The sequence below is a fragment of the Rattus norvegicus genome, chromosome 15 (genome assembly GCF_021556685.1).
Source record: "Rattus norvegicus strain SHRSP/BbbUtx chromosome 15, alternate assembly SHRSP_T2T, whole genome shotgun sequence".
Taxonomy (NCBI): domain Eukaryota; kingdom Metazoa; phylum Chordata; class Mammalia; order Rodentia; family Muridae; genus Rattus; species Rattus norvegicus.
The window spans coordinates 14,532,433-14,547,115 of NC_141548.1; the positions used below are offsets into that span (position 1 = coordinate 14,532,433).

The 14,683-nt window shown below is 44.4% G+C and overlaps 1 protein-coding gene across 2 annotated transcripts in view; it reads right to left on the reverse strand.

Annotated features, from left to right (window-relative positions):
- The window catches only part of Atxn7 (ataxin 7), a 145,426-nt gene that overhangs the window by 99,959 nt on the left and 30,784 nt on the right, over window positions 1-14,683 (reverse strand). For both annotated transcript variants that reach the window (XM_087586011.1, NM_001427063.2), the window contains 1 exon segment: window positions 7,059-7,145. The gene's annotated coding sequence lies outside the window, so the exon portion shown is untranslated.

Consider the following 14,683-nt stretch of genomic DNA (forward strand, 5'->3'; position numbering starts at 1 on the left):
AACAAGGATCACAGCTTAATATGAAAGAGATCTACTGAGCTGGAGAGATGGCTCAGCAGTTAAGAGCACCGACTGCTCTTCCAGAGGTCCTGAGTTCAAATCCCAGCAATCACATGGTGGCTCACAACCATCTGTAATAAGATCTGATGCCCTTTTCTGGTGTGTCTGAGGACAGCTACAGTGTACTTATATATAATAAATAAATAAATCTTTAAAAAAAAAGGAGGGTTGGGGATTTAGCTCAGCGGTAGAGCACTTGCCTAGCAAGCGCAAGGCCCTAGGTTCAATCCCCAGCTCCGAAAAAAAAAAAAAAAAAAGAAAAGAAAAAAAAAGGAAAGAAAGAGATCTACTTCAGAGATGCTGAAAATACTGTGATAGTCGTGCAAGACTGGGATGATACTAAAAGCAAAATGTCGAACCCTACCTTCTACACGGCTAAATCTGAACTTCACACCATAAAGATATTTTTTTAAAAAGCCAACATTTAAATTTGGGAAATTTCACACGCATGCGCACATGCATGCGCGAGTGCGCGCGAGCACACACACACACACACACACACACACACACACACACACACACACAATCAAGATTGCCTTCTGTTGAAGAAGTTCTACAGAATCTTCACAATAGCCAAGGGGTAGCAGGAAGCCCCGTCCTGGAGCTCACCTCTGCCACTGCCTGGCCTGGAGCAGGAGGGGAATATAACATCTACAGCAGTGGTTCTCAACCTTCCTGTTTCAACCCAGTTCTTCAAGTTGAGGTGACCCCTAGCCATGATTTGTGTTGCTACTTCATAACTGCAATTTTGTTAGTGTTACGAATGGTAATATCAACATCTGTGTTTTCCCATGGTCTTATGCAACCCCTGTGAACAGAGAGGTCTTGACCCACAAGGTAAGAACTGCTGGTCCACAGTGTCTGACTGTAGTGAGAAGCCAATGCATTAAAAGGCTTACAAGAGGGGGCTGGAGAGATGGCTCAGTGGTTAAGAGCACTGGCTGCTCTTCCAGAGGTCCTGAGTTCAATTCCCAGCAACCACATGGTGGCTCACAACCATCTGTAGTGGGATCCGATGCCCTCTTCTGGTGTGTCTGAAGACAGCGACAGTGTACTTATATAAATAAAATAAACCTTTAAAAAAAAAAAAAAGGGCTTACAACAGGAGCTGGGAGGAAGGGAGGAAGGCTTAGAGAATATGAGGTTTCTGCTCTCCCATTGGTGCTACTTGGTGGTTCACAACCATCAGGAACTCCAATTCCAAAGGATCTGGCACCCTTTCCTGGCCTCTACAGGTAATGTATGCATGAGGTAAAACATTCAAACACAAAAAAGTAGAAAAAAATTTTAAAATGTTAAAAGCTTAGTTTTCAAAGTCCTTTTCAGTTGCTTTTACAGATAGAGTACAGCACAGCACGTAACTTTGCAGTCTGCCAGCAAGAAATGAAAGACAATTAGGGGGGTTGGGGATTTAGCTCAGCAGTAGAGCGCTTGCCTAGGGAGCGCAAGGCCCTGGGTTCGGTCCCCAGCTGGGGGGTGGGGGGGAGAAAAAAGAAAAAAGAAAGAAAAAAAAAAGAAAGACAATTAGACAAAAACTTCAAAGCAGCGAGCCAAATGCACACACTGGTTAAAGCACTGGACACACCTATGCTCGGAGGGGCAGCCTAGCTGAGTCTAGCTAGCACAAGGGAGGGGAGAGGCAGCAGACTTAACTCTCATACTTAGGGGGGCACTATGCACGGAGAACAGTCCAGGAACAACCCTAGACTTATGGAAACAGAAGGTGACAAGCTCTAACTCCTTACACTTAAAGGGACTTCATGTGCTATTTATATTTTAAGCAATACTTTTATAATCAGACCCTTCCAAGAGCTATTTTATAAAAGGCAAATCTAACTGTGAGGTTTTGGGGGATGGTCACAAAACTCCACCCAGGGAACAGCCACAGCATGGTTTCCTGAAATCAAAAGCCCTTTCTTCTGCTCCCAGACATGGATTTTCCTTGTACCCTTCCTAGAGACCATTTCTCCCTCAGCTCCCTTCTCCCTTGTGCCACAAGATGTCCCAGCTGCTGACCTGGCTGAGTGCCCTGGCCTGGCAGTGTCCGTCACTCCGCAGCCCAGCCTTTCTCACCCCGTCACCTGTGCCCCTTATAACCTCCGTTCTAGTGAGCCAACCACTACGCCCAGTCACTGAAGGCTTTGGAAATACCATTATCTTCCTTTATACATTTTTATTGTTTATTGTGTCTCTGTATGTATCCACGTGTGTACAAGTCTGTATGCCTTGAAGGTGACAGCTGATGTTGGATGTCTTCCTCTCTCAGCATCCCCCTGGGGTTTTTAGAGTCAGCATTTGTCCCTGAACCTGAAGCTCACCATTTCAGCTGAGACTTCCTAGCCAGCAAACCCCTAGAATGTGCCGTCTCTGCACCCCAGCACTGGACTGCCGTTGAAACCCGGAGAGCACACAGCTTCACCTGACCTGCATGTTTGCTGGGTCCTAACGGAGGACCTTGCTCTCAGCTGACCGAATCAGCTTGTATTTATTATTTATTTACTTACCTATTTTAGATTATAGTAAAATTCACATCAAATAAAATTCACCACTTTAAAATGCACAACTAAAGGCATCTTGTTACATTCACAGTATGGTATAACAAACATTACAATGTTCCAAATATTTTATCACCCACAAGGAAACTTCAAACCATAAAGACATTTTTCCAAGCTCCCTTTGTCCCCTAAAAAAAAAAAAAAATCCTACCTCCACAGATGTGTCTATGTGAGATATCACGTGTGAATGGTGCCATACAATAAATAGCCTCTGATGTCTGGCTTTCTTCATCTAGCATAAATTTTCAAGATATCTAGGTTGGAGTAACTGTCAGTATTTTGTTCCTCTTAGGGCTAAATGATGCAGTATTTCCTTCTGGTCCACAGTTTCACTTTCTATGGACTTAATTACTAACAGTCAACTTCTGTCTGAAAATAGATGGAAAATTCTAGAAATAATCCATTTCTAAGTTTTAAATTGAGTACTGTTCTGAGTGATGTGATGACATCTGTAATCATTTCTCAACAGCATGTCCAGGGTGAGAATCACCCCTTCATCCAACTGATCCGCACTGTACATGCTACTTGCCTGCTAGTTCTGTGACTGTGGTAGTAAGCTACTGTGGGACCCTAATAGTTTTATTTTCTAACATGACCCATTAATGTTTTACAAACCATGGAAGGACGCCTCACTGTCTGGATTTCATCCCTTATCATTTTAAGGTCTAGCACACTGTCATCTTTTTAAGGTCTAGCACACTGTCATCTTTTGCTAAGCTAATACAATTGTCACTGTATAATTAGGCTCAACGTTTTTACCTTGCCGTCTGTAGGCTATCGTACTATATTCTATCATAGCTACAATGGTTCTATTAACAGAGAGCTGACTTCTATTCTGTATTTCTCTTGGGCTAAAGCCCGTTCTATGGTCTCTAAAGTCATAGGCTCAATTCTGTTCTGTGCCTAGCTCCATGCACTTTCTGTGTTTCCAACACAGCCCAGGCCTACTCCTGCCTTCACGAGCTCCATCAGCTATATTACCCCCACCACAGAATCCAACAGCTTACTCTCTCAGCATTAAATGGCCAAAGGTCACCTTCTCAAGAGTCTGACCCTGCTCACTGCCATTTAACATCATCTAACACAAGAAACACTATTTTGACAGTGTTTGCTGGCTTCTGTTATTTCCCTTCCACTGAAAGGTAGGTGCAGTGTGGCCATTATAGAAACAAAGTAGAGGCTTTGAAAACAAAATTAGCATATTCCTTAGCAAGACTAAAACTCAGCAGGAAAACCATCAAACCTTGCCTGGGCTCCCGGTCCAGCAAGAGCTGGGGGCCCTCTGCCCCTCCCCTGCATCTTTGTTTCCTGTAACAGGGACCCTCTCTCTGTCTTACATCAGCTCCAGTCCCTGTCTGAAGCTTTCCTTAGTGGACATCTGATGGCTCTGACATCTTCAACATCCTGGCGTCTCCACGGAAATTTGGTCTTCACCTTCTGAGTTGCAAGGCACACTCTGGGGTCTTCTTGCAGTTTCTTAAAGCCAACTGAATCACATGTTGCCTCACCTCAGCAACTCCTTAAAACTGTGGTATAGGACTCCATGACCCTCTCAAAGCTTATGCCTTTCATGCTTGCAAGACCAGTACCACATGGAAGTCACTGCCACATTCTGCTGCAGCTTAGGCTGGAGCTGGCCACACTGAAGCAGCTGCACCAGCCTTCCTGGGCTAAGCCCGGAAGGCAACTCCCATGGAGGGTTGCTTGGAACAGAGACTCTCACCACATTCTCAGTCTAGGCTGTCTCCTTCAAATGGATCTGCATTTTCATGACAGGGAGCCTCCAATAAGCTGTCCTGCCGTCCTGGCGCTTTCCTGTCCCTCTAGTGAAGGTACCAGGTTTCTCTTTAATAATTACAACTCTTTCCAAACGGCCCGGACCACGGACCACGGCCCCGCCCCCTCGATCTCACTCTGGACTGAGTCCTAAGCACAGCCTCAACATTGTCCTGACTGACTTCAGATTCCTCTGCGATGGTGATTTAGAGGCACTGCAAGTTAGGAGCAATGTAGGTTAAAGAACATAAAACCTCGGCTAAATGAGAATAAGTTCAAGAAAATGATCCTATTATGTAGGATTCATAGTTGATGTATACTGAAAAATTGCTAAGAGACGGGGGCATGGTGGTACAAACTTTTAATCCCAACACTCATGGGTAGCCTGGTCTGCACAGGCCAGCAGGAGCTACAGAGTAAGGCCCTGCCTTCAAAACAAAAGCAGAGAGAGAGAGAGAGAGAGAGAGAGAGAGAGAGAGAGAGAGAGAGAGAGAGAGAGAGAGAGAGAGAGAGAGAATATGAAAACAAACACAAGACAGAGAAAAACAGAAAGAAACTAACTTCTGGATATAAAATCAACCATGTGTGGCAACATTAACTCAATTTAGTCATTTCACTGATTGTATTTCAAAGCAATATACTGTATATAACAAACACATGGAATTTTAATTATTGGTTAAAAATGTGAATCAGTACGAGAGCCTTGTATTCTTTTGGATTATCATGTTATCCCTAGTGGCTAAAAGAGAGCATAACATGTAAACTGTTCTCTGTAAAGACCACCGGAGAGAGATTGCACATGAAGGAGCTGCCCCTTGAGGCCAGCCCTGGGCCTGACACATTTTCCTCAAAGCTCCAGCTGGCCCAATGACTGATTTCTGTTTGCTCAATACATCTGTGAGTGTACGACTCTTGGTTCCCTGGCCCTTCTCATTTATTTCCTGGGACTGCCTGAGTCTTTGCTACAGTACCATACAATGCTTCTTTCATCAGTAGAGTATTCAAGTCATGTAGCCCGTGGAAGTTATCCTCTACTCTCCTCTCCTTTCTCCAAAAGATACTCTCTTTGCATACATACGTAAAGGATTCAGCATTAAGGAGCTTCTCTGGCACTTTTCAAAATGTTTTTTTTCCCCCTCCTTGGACCCCACTACAGCCAGCAGCCAGCCACCATACAGGAAAAGCCCTGTCCCCTCTGTTTTTGGCACCTGCCTAATGTTTCACAATGAATAGCATACATTGTGATGACGATCACTGAATGATACCACTACATGTCCGGTCCTTCAGCGGAGGGAGAGCTAGCAGAGCTGACTAGATGCTTGTCCCTTTACATGTAGAACTGCCACATTCCTAAAGCTCCCGTGTTGGCTTGGTAAAAGCGAAAGTGTTGTCTCTTCAGATGACTGTGTGTGGTTTTGCTACAGTTGCCTAGGACCTGACTGAGGCATGCATTTGTTGCCTGAGTGTATGCTAATCTATTTCTGAGGTTGAAATCTCTCTAGGCATTCCTGTCTGAATTCTGTTTGATTCTTCAGTGACACATTTTAAGTTGAATTTTAACCTATAAGTCCCCCTACATCCCCACCCCGCTTCCCTTGAAGGATAGACAGAAGGGTGTCATTTTATCACTAATCTAAACTCTTCCAAGGTCCAGGGAAGATGGCTCATTAGGAAACAGCATTTGCCACAAAGCCTGACACCCTAAGTTAGTTCCCCAGACCCATATGATGGAGGAGGAGAGGCAAGTCCTACAAGCTGTCCTCTGACCTCCATGTGTACACACAAACACAAAATAGAGTAACACACAAAGAAACGCGCTATAAATAAATGTAACAAGATAAGCTCTTTCAGGATTCCTTACCTTTTCCCAAATTCTGTGAAACTCAGTCATCTTCTGTTCAAATGGCAGCTGCACTCTGTACTGAGAAGCTATTCTGTGACCACTGATGCTGTGAGATTCCAGGACTGCCTGGAATTCCAGAGTTCCCTGTCAGCCTGGAGAGGCACCAGGTGCCCTAAGGATGTCCGACTCTTCTGCCTTTATCAATCTTGCCCAGGATTCTCCCTACCTCAGCAGCTGATCTATGCTGTGTGGGGAGGAAAAAGGTGTTGGCGTGGGCGTAGGTGGAGCTCCAGCTGGGGGAGCTGGACATGGGGATAAAAACAGACAAGAGCACATACATACTAGACAACATCCCATGGAAAGAGAGGGCACAGTTTAGTGGAGAGCTAGGAGTCCCGACTCTAAAGAACTCCTGGAACCGGCCAGGAGGTAGTGGTGCACACCTTCCATTGCAGCAAACAGATTCCTGAAGCTTTGACACACGTACGACGAGAGCTGATGTTCCGCAGTTCGTGAGGGAAGAGGTAAATACCCAAGAGCACCACTGTCCCCCTTATACCCACTGTCCCCTTATACCCACTGTCCCCCTTATACCCACTGCCCCCCTTATACCCACTGTCCCCCTTATACCCACTGTCCCCCTTATACCCACTGTCCCCTAACGCCACGAAGTTCCTGTCTTAAAGTTACACTTACACTGAGAGTGTGAGATTCTTCAGACACTTCAGTTATAAAAGGCAGCATCCCTAGCTGACACTCAAAATGTATCCAAACTAGAAGTAAGCCATTCATTCTGCTCTGCTACATCAAAATCGTCAGTTTACCTTTGCTTTGGGGTGCAGGCCAGGACTCCCGATCGGCTTACCAGTGGATCTTCATCTGCAGGGGCACAAGTACTTCCTTTCTTAATTCTGTTCAGATTAAAAAAAAAAAAAAAAAGGCAAAGGACTGAATTAGTGGACACAAAGCTAATAAGAAATCTACAATCTTCTTAGTTGCCACACGTTTTAAATTGGTACATGTGTTCTGAAGTACCAAAAGGCTAAAATTTAAGGCACTTTAACAAGTCTTCAACAAACACGATTTATGTTTCTGATGAACTTAAATCCACTGGATTTACAATAAACCGAGAACAAATAACTATTCAATGTCCAGAGTCAACATCTTTGGGCTTAAAGATCACTGTGTGAATTTCCACTAATGAGTTTCTACTTAATGTTTAATGTTGCTCTTTGAAAGCCTGTGCCTATGAAGCCGGTCAAATTATACCTTTAAAATAAAATCTCACTCTGCCCTTCACGATGCAACAGTATATAAAAGCAACTGCAAATTTTAAACAGGAAAGAAAAACTTAGTTCATCCCCTTAAAAAGCACGAGAAAACCATGCCTCCATTAGCTTCCTGGATGCCTGCATTGAAGGTAAAATCACTAAGGGGTGCTACTTAGTTTGGGAGGAAGCAGTGAGGTAAGGAGTCAAGGGGTTCATGACTGACAAACTGTTTACAAGGCAGTCCTTAAGGAAGCAGAAGACCACAACAAATAGAGACACCGACCCGCGGGGAGGCATGTACTGTCAGACCATAAGACACAGGCAGTCAGCATGGCGGCACACTCCTGTAATCCTAGCACTTGGGAGATGTCTGTGAGTTCAAGGCCAGCCTGCTCTCATAGTGAGATCCAGGACAGCAAGAGCTACAGAGTGAGACCACAGGCAGGTTGATTTCCTATGGAAATTCACCAGGAATGCACTCGCACTATAATTTCCACTGGCCGTATAACAAGGTCGGTGGTGAGAAGCCTGTTTTATTTCCACACACTTCAAAATGTGCATCTTCCTGTGCCTTGAGATGCTGAGATACTGATACACTATCCCAGCAAGTTAAAGACTAAAATCCTGTCGTCTTTTCTCTACTTACTCATAATTATCTGTATAGCTTGTAAATTATTCTTGAGTTACAGTCCTCTCCCCTCCCTTTCCACAAGCAGCTTCAGTTTCGCTCACAGAATGCTATTCAGTAATGTTCAAAGCCTCCACACTGTCTTCATGGGCTAGATGTTTCCTTCCCCTGACTTCTAATTCTTTGCCATCTTCTTTCTATCCTACAAACTTTTGGATTTCCGGTTTAGTGTTCCTGTTCTGTCTTACTTCTAGTAAAAAGCTTCCAGCTCCTTCACCATCTGCCTGAGGCCGTTTTCTTTTCACTGCAAGCATGTTACAGGTATGCAGACGTCTTTACTCACAGTTATCTGCAGAGCACCACAACAGATACGGTCGAGACAGGCAGAGGGCTGGAAGCAGCCCTTCTCCTCTCTTTGCTGCTTCACAACAAGTGAGAGCTGGTACATCAGCTCTCACTTGACCTTAAGTCACCAGGCAAAAGCATTTCTCAACTTTCCAGCACGGTACTTGCTCCAGCTATTTTCCAAAGCATCCAAGGAGTCACTGGCTCAGGTGTGGCGAAATCCTTTCTGAGATAAGTGTGACTTTTAAAGAATTCACCATTTATTAGTCAATATCTCTGCGAGGGTTTTACAGGAAACATATCTTTACAGAAAAATGGTAGTGGTGTTGGCTAAAATATGCATTTAAAAATAGTAATTTTTCCTGCTTAGAAAAAGGGTCATGGATCTTTATTTTTTGTTTTTTTTGTTTTTTTGTTTTTTTTGTTTTTTTCGGAGCTGGGGACCGAACCCAGGGCCTTGCGCTTGCTAGGCAAGCGCTCTACCCCTGAGCTAAATCCCCAGCCCCGTCATGGATCTTTAGTAGAAAACATATAAACTTGTTTATGTTCTCTCATCTGACTCACAACAACCGTGTGTTTAAAGTGCTGTCATTGTGACCTCATTTACTAGAGGGGAGACAGAGGGCTCACCATTTGCTCAGAGGGCCTGGAAGAGCAATGGTTCACACTTGGAACTAGAATCCAGGTCCTGAGGTGTTGGTTTGTTCCCTTTCCAGTACACAAAACTGTCTTAGCATCAACTTAACTTTGTTCTGCAAAATTCAATAGTGAAAACGATGGGCTAGAAAGATTTTCTTATATTTACTCAATACCTACTTATATAATAAGCACTTAACTTTTAGTGATTATTCTATATGAAGGTTTGTTAGATGTGGGAGAGGAGAACCTACCAAGAAAAGACGGTGCTTGGGTTTATCTTGTTTTGTTTTTTCCCAGAGTCCTCAGAAATGCAGGCTCCAATTTATTATTTTTCTTGGGTGCTGCCTCATCTCCAGTAACCCTCCTCTCTAATCATATTGTGTTGTAAGGCAAGATTCCTTGTCACAGCCCAGACAAAACACAAGGCCTCAACTCAAGACACCCAACCTATTCTCCTGGAGCCAGGAACTAGGAGAAATGGTTCAGTTTAGTTTAGACTGGGATAGCCCATGAGCTTACTAGTCTACAGGAAAAAGCCGCTCAGTAAGGAGAAGATGAAAGAATAAGAAATACAGTGGTCAGAGTGAATTGTCCCGAGTAGCCACTGACCCCCGGGGACTGGGAAACAGTCTCTGCTAGGGGCAGCAAGGACAGACTTGGGTTTTCCTTTCCATAGCATCATCCCCAAAGTCCTTCCATTCCCCAGCTCCCAACACTCCGCCTCTACCACATAGGGCTCCCTCCTTACAAACATATTTGTTTTTTTTTTTAAACTGGTTTTTAGTAACTAAAACAAGAAAAAAATCTTGTCTAACAAAATAACAGATTTTATAATGACAAGAAGGCAAATTTCACCTGAATGCTATAAAGCAAACAAAAAGACACTCAAGGGTTCAGAAATACACTGTCATTCACTTTAAACAGAGAGAAGGTCTCATGCTGATACACAGACGGTGCTACACTGACTTTCACAGGGAAAGACATATCTTTCTAGGACTAACAATTGCTATTGTGTCCCCGTCAAGATGCTGATGGTCTTACTGCCACGTTACCCAGTCTGGATCATGTCTCGTTACAGGACACAGTCTGTCAGAATTACACAACTATTGGAAAAGGATGAGATAAATAGTAAGCTACAGCAAGACAGCGTTGGTTTGAAATATTAACAGAACAAGCTTTCTTCCTGTTTCTTAAAGCTTCATGCCCTTGCAGCAAAGCCCAGGATGTCACTATGAGGCAGGTGCTCTACGCACTGGAGGAGGCACAGGCTGAACCAGCAGCAGGCACAGCCGGGACTCCCACCTGATAGCTTTTGTAAATTAGAGCTGGAAAAAGTAAAACCTTGAAAGCTCACTCCAGTCTCACAAGAAGTTTCTCAGAATGACTGGTGCATTCAAACAGACGCACTGAGTGTGCGTTCCATCCCACACAGAGGGCCTGCCCCTAGAGCAAGCCAAGTATTCTGGGGCATACTAGTTGCGACCCTTAATTCCAAGGTTGTACTTCTCTCCACCCTTTGATCCTACAACCACACAACCCAGAAGTTTTTGCGCTGTTGTTGATGATGATGTTTTTGTATTTGTATCTTCCATGGTGATCTTGAGGGAAAAAAACACCAATTTGTTGTTTAAACACTGTGGAGGTTCACACAAAATTAGTTTTGGAAAAGTCCAAAATCTGGCTACAGAAGCAAGCCCTTCTCCAAGGGTTACCTGACTGCTACTGTACCACAGACTGCCTCTTGCAATGGGCACACACTTTCCAAACTACTCACTTGGCTGCTGCACCCATTTTCTCTTAAGTCTCTTCCCCAAAGGAAACTATGATCTAAGAGTCTTGTATCAAATGAAAAAAAGTACAACCCAATTCAGGATTAGGTTTTACATCAGCTGAGGTACATCCCAGCAACTGGGGACCAACATGGCGCCCAACTCACTTTATTCTGACCTCAATGGCCCTTGCTACATCACCCTAACTGGATCTTTTTTCTTGGAAAAATCAAAGTGAGAAGCTGAATCATGTACTTTGCACAACCTAGAGATTCTCCTCTCTAAAAGACAAGCAGAGACCAAGGAGTCTTGACAGGCCATAGGATTGCTCTCTGATCACTCGCTCCCCCAAGTACAATGTACAGAAACATACCATGTGGAGAAAATGAAGTCCATCCATGTGGAAAGATGCCAGCAGCTCTGGTGTGGCCAGAGGTACAGCTCAGTTATATAGTCTGTTCTAGGGCTGTCTCTACTCTCATGTAATTTGTTTTGTTTGGACTTCAGGCCCTTTGGGACAGGGCTAAAAGGACTCTTAGAGATCCTCCTGCCTCAGCCTCTCCAGTACTGGGACTATAGACATAATGATCACAGTTTATAAAGAAGTCCCATTTTCTGACAGATCCTACATAGTGCGATGGTTTGTTTGTATATGCTTGGCCCAGGGCGTGGCACTATTAGAAGGTGTGGCCCTGTTGGAGTAGGTGTGTCACTATGTGTGTGAGGCTTTAAGACCCTCACCCTAGCTTTGTGGAAGAAAGTATTCTAACAGCCTTCAGATGAAGTTGTAGAACTCTCAGCTCCTTCAGTGTGCCTGCCTGGATGCTGCCATGTTCCCACCTTGATGAAAATGGACTGAAGCTCTGCACCTGTAAGCAGCCCCAATTACATATTGTTCTTGTAAGAGTTGCCTTGGGGCTGGAGAGATGGCTCAGTGGTTAAGAGCTCTGACTGCTCTTCCAAAGGTCCTGAGTTCAATTCCCAGCAACCACATGGTGGCTCACAACCATCTGTAATGGGATCTGATGCCCTCTGCTGGTGTGTCTGAAGAGAATGACAGAGTACTTGTATACAGAAAATGAGTAAATAAATCTTAAAAAAAAAAAAAAGAATTGCCTCGGTCATGATGTCTATTCACAGCAGTAAAACCCTAAGGAAGTCATATAGCTATGCAAAATTCAGTTGCTCTCAGGTTTCCAACTGCTCTCACGCCTCAGCTTTTACCCAGGTGCTCAGTTCCTACTGCCCAAGCACACGTTGCTCAAGTGCTCCCTCCTCAGAGGTACAGTGCTGAAGTAACTGGGCTCCTGTTTCCTTCAGTTGGGAGAGGTGAGCAAAGCTCTTTTTCCCCGTCAAGTCTTACTAAAGTATACTATTTCACCCTCACTCTTGAGCAGTAAACCTACAATAAATATCCCTGTCATGGATCTCTTTGTCATGTCAGAAAATTACGATTTACAGACGTTCATGACAGTAACAACAGCGTCTGCAGTAGCTGACTGAGCGCTTACTGTGTCTGCATTCACCTACATTATCTCACTTAACTCTTCCAGAGACCATGACGTACGAGCTCTTACCATGTACATTTGCCAGGGAGTTGAAGCTTGCAGGATAAAGAAGCACTCACATGCTAAAGTTGAGCTTAAAATGATTGTCTTCAATGCCACACAGAACAGCAATTTTTTTTTAAAGATTTAATTTTACTTATTGAGGTGCGGTACCTGTGAAAGCCAGGAGAGGGCATCAAAATCCCTTGAAGCTGGAGTTACACAAGCAGTTGTGAGCCCAAGTTGAGGCTGGTAATTGAATGCTGGTCCTCTGCAAGAGCAGGAAGCACTCTGAAGTGCTGAGCCATCTCTCAAGGACCTCCAACAGCAATTCCTGTTTCTTAATACATGCTGCTTCAAGTGTCTCAATTCCAGTCTTCCTAGATTCTAAGTAACTCATCCCCACCTGCCAACACCTGCCCACAGCTGGGGCTGAAACAAAGTGACAGGGTACTTGCGTAACATGTACAAGACCAAGGGTTCAAGATCCAGCATTGAAAATGCCCCCATGCCTGCATGCACACACAAGCATGTCCAGGCTCTGCAACATTTCATCTTTGTTTCCCCAGGGACTGACATGGTGAGTTTTAACACGTTCCTTTAAATTAGATTACATTGGGGTAAGCTTTCCAGTTGCTCCATCACTGAAGGTATTAAATGCCCGGCGTGGGGTGTTCTTGTCTTATATAGGAAGTGAATAAATCTACGCTACAGCAGAACGTAGCTTCTCTGACACTGACCCTCCTTCCTCCTAGGCACCTGCACCTGTAGGTATCAGTTGTTTACTAACAGTTCCCTCCCCAATTGAAACATTCCATCCTGCATGCCAACGCTTTAAGCAGGAGGTAAAAAACTCAAAACATAGCTTCAAAAAGTCCCTAATATTGACCAGATTCACTAGGCTCCTCCTGCCCAAATAAATAATAAAGAAAGGCTGGGAGTCACTCTCAGAGAGGCCGAGCTGCAAAGACACTGGGATCAGACAGGCTGCTGAAGAAGCAGAAACCAGCTGAGTGGCCTAGAAAAGGCTTGGACCAACTGAGACCCCTAAAGGACACTCTCCAGCCTGCTGAATTGCCTGCAGGACAGACCGTGTACTCCCGATTCTGAACTTCTGTGAGCTATCACCAGTGCTGGGTGGATATTGATGATGTCTTTGAGTCATTTCTATCCCTGTAAGGAACCCCGATAAAACACATTGGTTCAGGCTGGAGAGATGGCTCTGTGCTTACGAGCACTGACCACCCTTTCAGAGGTCTGAGTTCAAATCCTGACAACCACAGGGTGGCTCACGACCATCTGTGATGAGATCTGACGTCTCCTTCTGGTGTGCCTGAAGACAGCTACAGTGTACCACTCATATATAAAAAAACAAACATCTTTTTTTAAAAGACCGCACTGGTTCATGTGTTTGGACTTTGGTGGCATCGGTGGCCTGTTGTGGCATCACTATCTGGGGTGAGGAGACCTATATTGAATTTCCCCAGAAAAAAGCCTTTTCACCCAGCAACACTGAGGAAGAAGGGGTGAGAACTACAGTTAAATTCCCACACTCATACTGGTTTTTATTTATCTGTTTGTTTGTGTGTATGTTTGTTTGACAGCAAAGGAAAGAATCACAAAGCTGACTGAAGAGAAGAGAGGCCCAATACCACCCTGCCAAAGGAATGCGTTTGCTTTCGCTGTTACTGACTTTGGGTTAAAGATTCTGAAAGAGATGTCCTCAGGCCAGGTCATCTTTGCTACCCTTACAAGACTGTTTAGGAAAGAAGTTAAAGAAGAATGTGGCAGACATCTCTCTCAAAAGCCCGTTGTTAATGACTTTGACTGAATGCTTACTCTGAAGCACTGCATGCTAATCCTGCTTTAAATCTCCAGAACCCTACAAAGAACACACACTGGGAAAATGAAGGTCACCATCAGATAGGCGATCCATCCGGAGTCACTATCTATCACAGTCCTGCAGTAAGGCACTGCCTGGGGGCGGGGGTGGGGTGCTACTACCCAATAACCCTGTGGATGTTCCTATTCTTCCAAGCTTCCTTTTTAAGTACATTCATCTCTATTTTAGGTGTGTGTGTCTACATGTATGTATATGCTCAACACTGAGTGCCTGCTACACAGGAAGAGAGCACAGGAGTCCCTAGAACTTACTGACAATCAGGTGCTACCACGCGGGTGTGGAGAATGAAACCCAGGTCCTTGTTTCAAGACAAGGCCTCGCTCTGTAACCAAAGCTGGTCTGGAAAT